Source organism: Sander vitreus, chromosome 19, assembly GCF_031162955.1.
Source record: "Sander vitreus isolate 19-12246 chromosome 19, sanVit1, whole genome shotgun sequence".
NCBI classification, from domain to species: Eukaryota; Metazoa; Chordata; class Actinopteri; order Perciformes; family Percidae; genus Sander; species Sander vitreus.
The window spans coordinates 12543068-12550670 of NC_135873.1; positions in this window are offsets into that span (position 1 = coordinate 12543068).

Consider the following 7603-nt stretch of genomic DNA (forward strand, 5'->3'; position numbering starts at 1 on the left):
ATGCATCCATCCTGCATTGTATTTACGGTTCAGACTGCTGGTGGTGGTGTAATGGTGTGAGGGATATTTTCTTGGCACACTTTGGGCTTCTCAATTGAGCATTGTTTAAACGCCACAGCCTACCTGAGTTTTGTTGCTGACTATGTCCATCCCTTTCTTTACGACCACAGTGTACCCATCTCCCAATGGCTACTTCCAGCAGGATAATGTGCCATGTCACAAAGCTCAAATCATCTCAAACTGGTTTCTGAAACATGACAATGAATCCACTCTATTCACAGTCACCAGATCTCAATCCAATAGAGCGCCTTTGGGATATGGTGGAACATCATAGATGTGCCGCCGACAAATCTGCAGCAACTGTGTGATGCTATCATGTCAATATGGACCAAAATATCTGAGAAATGTTTTCAGCACCTTATTGAATCTATGCCACGAAGAATTGAAGCAGTTCTGAAGGCAAAAGGGGATCCATCATGTGTATATACTGTATATATACTGTATATACACCCACACACTCCACTTCAGAAAAGGCTAACTTTCTAGAGACCATATTTCATATAAATATTTTTACATTACACATTTTGTTACTTCACGCTATTAAACAAGCTCCAATTAAAGATGAGAACTTTTGCCCTATAAGCTCTATTTCTGCTGATGCTCATAGCTAAGCTTTGAATTTAATGAGTAAAAACAGCCATTTATCTGATTAAACCTACACATTAGAGTACATTACATACCTATAATATCCAATTGGTATGTGAGACTGTTGGTCCTGGCCTCAGGTTCTATGGTGTCAGGCGTATGACAAAATGTTTCTTCTCCAGTTTACACAAAGAAATTATCTGGTTGTTAATATTTCTTAATCAACTCCTTTTTCCCAACAAATACTGAGAATTTCCACATGTTCACAGATATTACTTCAGAAAAAAACATATCTTAATTATCCACTGTTGAAGTGTGCCGATATTTTGAGCCTTTTAGTGGTATGAATAGAGATTTGTTTTTACTTTCCCTGTGCCCCGAATACTAGCGTTGTAAGCTAATCAGCGGTCTGCGCTAGCTTGTTTCAAGCTACGAACACATTCGATTAGCATGAAAACATGTCCCAGAGAACGATCGAGTGGGTACACATCTGTTATAAAGGTTCGTTTTGCGCCTTGTCCTTAAGATGATTAAAGGCAAGACCGAGGCTCACTGACATACTTTAAAATATATTTTAGCATTTTGTTAATCGCTAAAAATTTAAGCAGGAGAATGTTATCATTGCAAAGTGTTCAGGCTAATGTATTGTGTTTATTCCACAAGACTTATGGATAAACTGTTTGATTTATAATTATTAGATTATTTTCAAATTTCACTTACCCTGCTGTGCATGAACATAGCTGTTCCTCAATTTGTGTGTTTCCCATTTGAATGGTCAGCGTGTGAGGTGGCTCACATTATGGCATGACCTATAGGCTTTAGCTTCAATTTTGATGAAATTATTCTCTAATTGGTTGCATATTATGTCGTGGATATATCCCTCGAATGCATACTGCAGCACCTTTTGTCTTGCTCTCTCAGATATTTCATCTGTTCACCAAAAATTACTAATTATCTCCTTGGGAATGTCTGACACCGGTGTATACATACTGTAATAGATGTGGCAGGCACGAAAGCTTGTCTGGCGTAGCAACAGTAACTAAGGAGGGCGGGGCTTAGCGAAGGGTCAATTAGTTGGTGCCAAGATGACAGCAGCCTTCCAAATACACACTCAAATCCAAGTTACCTCAGCCTCGGCCGGAAAAATTAAAGGTTAGGAAGTAAATCAAGGTTTCTTTTGGTAGAATGGCTGCAGGCTGTGACACCTGAACACTTCTTAAGAGCCGTAGTTTGGAAGCTGCCTTTGGACTGACTCCCTGGGTGAGCAATACATACTGCTTTTTGTCATGTATTCCACACTCTTTGGCAGACAAATAGTTGGCGCAGCACAAAAGTCAGTAAAAACTAGGCTACTTCACACTGATTTGGCCCCTTTTGCTGTTGTTCCCTACACCCGTCCCCAACTGGTCAACACTGGCTGCATTCAGTGTATCTAATTGGAAATTTAACCCAAGAATTATGTAGAACATTACAGTGAAAACCGAATGTACTAGTAGCGCAGAAAACCGTGACTGTGCAGCACCTAAGTGTAAATGTGCTTAAAGAAAATGTTTGACATCTTGGGTAACATTTTTATTTGCTTTCTTGCCACGTGTTAGATGCTGAGATTGGTACCACTCTAATACCTGCACACTAAATATGAGGCTACTGCCAGCACTTTTCATTGCTCTGTCCATGGGTAATAAAATCCACCTACAATTACCTCCAAAACTCACTAATTAACATGATCTTGTTTATGTGCCAGAATATTTCCTAAACTAACCAGCTGCTGGCTTTAGCCTTATATTTAATGATAAGTATAAGAGTGGCATCAATCTTCTCATCTAACTCTCGGCAAGAGAGAAAATAAGCAAATCTCCCAAAATATGTCCTTCATAGCCAAGATGACCAATAACATTTTGACCTTGTTAGATCGTTTTTCATATTACGGCCATGGTTGGGTAGTAACGGATTACATGTAATCTGGATTACGTAATCAGATTACAAAAATCAAGTAACTATAATCAGCCCAGATTACAATAAAAAAATGTGTATATATCAGATTGCAGTTACATTGTTGAGGATTACCTGATTACATTTTATCATGCAAACAATGGAACTTTTTTATGATAGCCTAATTGTTTTAATTTGACAAGCATGTAATTCATTTGTCCACTAGATGTCACTATCATCCAACTGCCTGTGTAGTTTCTTGACAAGAAAAAGGTTCAAATCAATCGTTCTATACGTGACAAAACTACGTCCTGCCGTCATCACATACGTGAGCTGCGTCTCCAGATACTTATAATTGATTGGTTTGTAGACGGGCTTCCCCGTCCTCTTGCATCCTCTCTCTCTGTGTCGGAGTATTTTCAACTGACTGCTGCTCTCCCCTACTGCCGCGGCTCTTTTTGTTTTGTTGTGATGTTGAGAAGCAAAGACACGGGAACTTTCTTTCTGGAGAATTTATTCAGAGACAAACGGAAACCTACACTGTACGTTTACTACCACTTAACAAATAAACTGCTGATGTATTCTCTGCTCTGATAGCCGACAGCTGTCTGCTCTGAGCGCATTCACCGTCACTCTCTCATGTAGCCTACACACTAAGCACCAAGCTATTCCTTAAAGGAGCTTCCCCGGTCTTGTAACACAAGGAGAGCCTGCCAGAGTTTCTTGTAATTGGTCCGAAAGTCCGAACCATCCAAAAAATGCTTTCACACTATAAACGAACCGGACCATGATCAAGACCACCTCTTTTTATCGGACCAAAATTTGGTCTTTTGATCCGGACCGTGGTCCGGGGGAGGTTTCACACCTGTAATTTTGGTTCGGATCAAACTGAAAAGTCTGAAAGTCCGGAAACAAATGAGGTATGTGTGAAAACGCCCTTAAAGTGCTCATATTATGCTCATTTTCAGGTTCATAATTGTATTTAGAGGTTGTACCAGAATAGGTTTATGTGGTTTAATTTTAGAAAACACCATCTTTTTGTTGTACTGCACATTGCTGCAGCTCTTCTTTTCACCCTGTGTGTTGAGCTCTCTGTTTTAGCTACAGAGTGAGGCATCTCACTTCTATACCATCTTTATTAGGAGTCACACATGCTCAGTAAGTACTGCTAGCTTGTCAGTTGCAGAGCATGAGGGAGGGCCATCCTAGCAGCTAGGTGAGCATTATAACACGTGTTACAAAGTGACGCACGTTCGTCACAGAAATAAAGGTTGGACTACAATAGAGCTGTTTGGAGCAGTTTGTGAACAGTGTTTTCTGTTGGAGATGGTAAGTCCCTTTGGGGTGGACTTTGGGCTTTTTCACTTTGTAAACCTATAACATGCACAAAAAAATATATATATAACACAGTAAAGGAAAGCCAAAAAGCACAATATGAGCACTTTAAGGTGCATATTAATTGTGAAAAAAAGTGATCTAAGAGTAATCCTAAAGTAATCAGATTACGTTACATGTTTTGGGTAATCCAACTGATTACGTTACTGATTACAAAAATTGCCATGTAATTTGTAGTCATTTCAAAGTAATCTGACCCAACCCTGATTACAGCATACACCAAGTTCACAATAAGTTAAAACCAAAAAAAACACTTCCAGTTTTTTACTGCATCCACATCATTTTCACTTCTTGGATTAGCACATTCTAGTGCTTTCAGTACTGCTCACCAGTACTCAGTACTGGTACTTATGACTTTTGTCCACATGAGTACCCTTCCTTCTAATTGTTATTAACAGTATAAATAATAGGCTTATATTTATACCAAAATAGGCTATATATCATGACGTATTGGGAAAAACCAAGGATTTTCTATGTTCTATCTTAATACTAGCACAGACTGATATGAGTTTGTAGCAAGGTGCTGCTGGAAAGGAGCTAGTGTGACTAGAGAAACTATCTTCGGTAAATAAAGGCTAATAGCGGCCAGATCCCCAAATCCCATTTCAGAATCCTATCATGTACTCGTAAAGAAAGCTCAAATATTGAACATGATTACACAGTAGCCCACTAATCAAGCCATTCTGCTTCATCTCTAATCTTATAAAGCATTGTTGGCTCCTGATTATTATTGAGCCAGACTCATTTTGTCCAGCCACCGAGCAATTGAAAGTCATGCTTAGTATGGTCCATAGGGGAGCTGTTAAAACACAACTAAATGATGAGGAGGAGGATTGCCAGCAAATGAGCCTTGATAATTTGAAAGGGAAAAGATGAACGCCACTGCCACATTACACTGTTTCTCTCTCACACCAGCTAAAATATGCAAGATAATACATTATTTCCTGCTTGTACATACACCCAGTCATGTCCTGACACATGAAACCGCACACATGGATTCAGAATCACAGGGTTAGTCGTCAATCACAACCAAAGTCGATTGCTAAGTGCTTAAGGGCTCTGCGGGCGATTTTTATGTGCACAAACACTTACACACATACTGTAGATACCTTGGCTGTGTCTATCAACTGAAAACAAACACGCACATTTTTAGCAGATTCATACATTCAAACTGGCACGGCCTGATGCTCCAACATGCAAAGACACACTCAAACACACACACACAAAGACCCCGCTTCTGCCCTTTCTTGCTGTTGTGTATTTCATTAAAAGAAATCATAAAGGAGAAGTTGCTGCAAGTGAAACAAGTCATAGGGGAGAGTTCAACTTTACAGTTGCCACTATGACCATGAGAACATGTTGTGGGATTGCAACATGCACAGGCATTTTTGAAAGTTCCCCTAAAGAAGCTCAAATCCAACGCATTGTGTGTATTTCATGGTACACGTCTAGCAAAAATGATTAAATACAAACTTGCACACAGGTGCAAAATATCTTATTCACATGCACAAGTGCGTGTGCACCTGTGCTCTTTCTCTCTATGTGTCTCACACACACACACACACACACACACAGTTCAATATAACCTGGGGTGTTGCAAGGAAAATGGTCCTAACGTGTAATTCATCACTTCTGTTTCCTCTGTTTCTTCTCCCCTCAAGCAATACCGATCTTTCCCTATGATTCATATGACTACACACAATCAAACACACACATATAAGCATACAGACGCACACATCCTGCATTTTTATATGCATGTCTTATGTTATGCAATTTGGGGCTTTATGCTTTTGTAAAACTGAGATGTATCCCTCTTTGCAGATATTTTGAGTTGATGGAAACGTCCAACAGCCTGGAGCAGGGACTAGACCCACAAGGATATAGTAGAAATATATAATGGGCTTTAAGGAGCAGAAGTGGGATGACAAATATGTTGGGTTATTGGCAAATGTATTCCAACTCCTTTCCTTGTAATGATGGCCATCTATCACAGCCTTTATTCTATAATTGTATGCAGATTTGTATTGTTATGCTAATGTTAGAGTTACTTATCTCACTGCTATTCTGCTGACTGGGACTTGCTGGAGCCAGCAGTCAGTGGAAGTTCTCATTAGCGTTCCATGGTTTGCTAATGTAATTGTGCTGCTCCCTCAACAGTGTTTAACAGCACTATTCTAACTTTGAGAAGAAAAGTGCTATCAGGATAGAGCAAAAGTTGTACACGGTATGAGGCTGAAGTCTGATCACTAATGAATTGCACACCATTGCGTGTCTCCAAACACCTTACGTGATGGAGAGCTGTTTATCTACACACAAAATCAAATGGGAAATCACAGTCAGGCCAACATTTTTTAGTTTTAGTTTTAGTTTAGTCTTGGTTTTTAGCACATTCTTGTTTCTGTTCAGGCTCTTAAGATTTTTTTACCAGCTGACTGAGTCCAACAGCTTGTTTCTATCGAAACACATCAATTAAACAGGAGCGATGACACTATCAGCTAGCAAGTTCGACATGAACTAGTTCAGTCAGCAACCCAGATACACAATGTGGGGAGGCGGAATTGAAAATACGAGAAAGGGAAGTAGATAGAGAGAGCGCGGGGCAGAAATGAGAGAAGGGGGAGAAGATAAAATAGAAAAGGCATTGATGGAGAAAAAGTGATGGAGGCAGAGAAATGGAAGAGACACAATGAAAGAATAAAAAGGGGAAATGCTGACAGTCTGTGAGTAGGTGAAATGAGAAAGATGGGAGGAGAGGATTAAGGCAATAAGAAAGACGGATCTACTAATGCAGATACCGTGTATTCTCATCTGTGCAGAAAATGTGTCTTGTTTTCTATCATGTTGCGCCTATCCATCCAATTTCCTGCCTCTCATCACTGTCAAAGTAAAACAAATAAAATCTGTAAGGAGGATGGATTACCTACTCTTCTTGTGAAGGATGGAAGAGGAAAACAGAGACTTGGAGCAAAGCTAAGAGTTTCACCTTAGTATAACATTGTTATACTTTTACATGTGTGTCGTTGCATCAACAACAATTTAACTGCCTGTTTTAAATGTTGACACTAAAACAAATCATTTTGTCTTTTACGATTCAATTTGCACCTGATTATGTAATATAATAAGGATAGTGATAAAAGATTTCAGTATTACAGTAAGAGCGTTGATAATGGCTTTACTGTATCAATCAATCAATCTTTATTTGTATAGCACTTTTCATACAAGTCATGTAACACAAAGACAATGTCACCCCCAGCCACCACACACACACACACACACACACACACACACACACACGCACTAAGTGCATCACCAAGTGCAATAAGAGCATGAGGTGAGGACACGCTATCATGAACCAGCATAAAACTCCATACAAAATGGCACCATACTGTATGATTCTGATAATTAAGTGAAACATGGAAATATGTTTGGCTGCAGGCAGAGCTTAACAGTGGTACGCATATACTGATTAGCCAACAAAAGCTAAATTAACTGCAGACAATTAAAGCAGCATTGTGATAATGACTATATTGTGATTATAGTGATTATATAGACTTAATGATCTATTATTAAGTTGCATCAAACTGTGAACAATTAAAAAACTAAACGTGCACATCTAAATTTCTGGATGCAT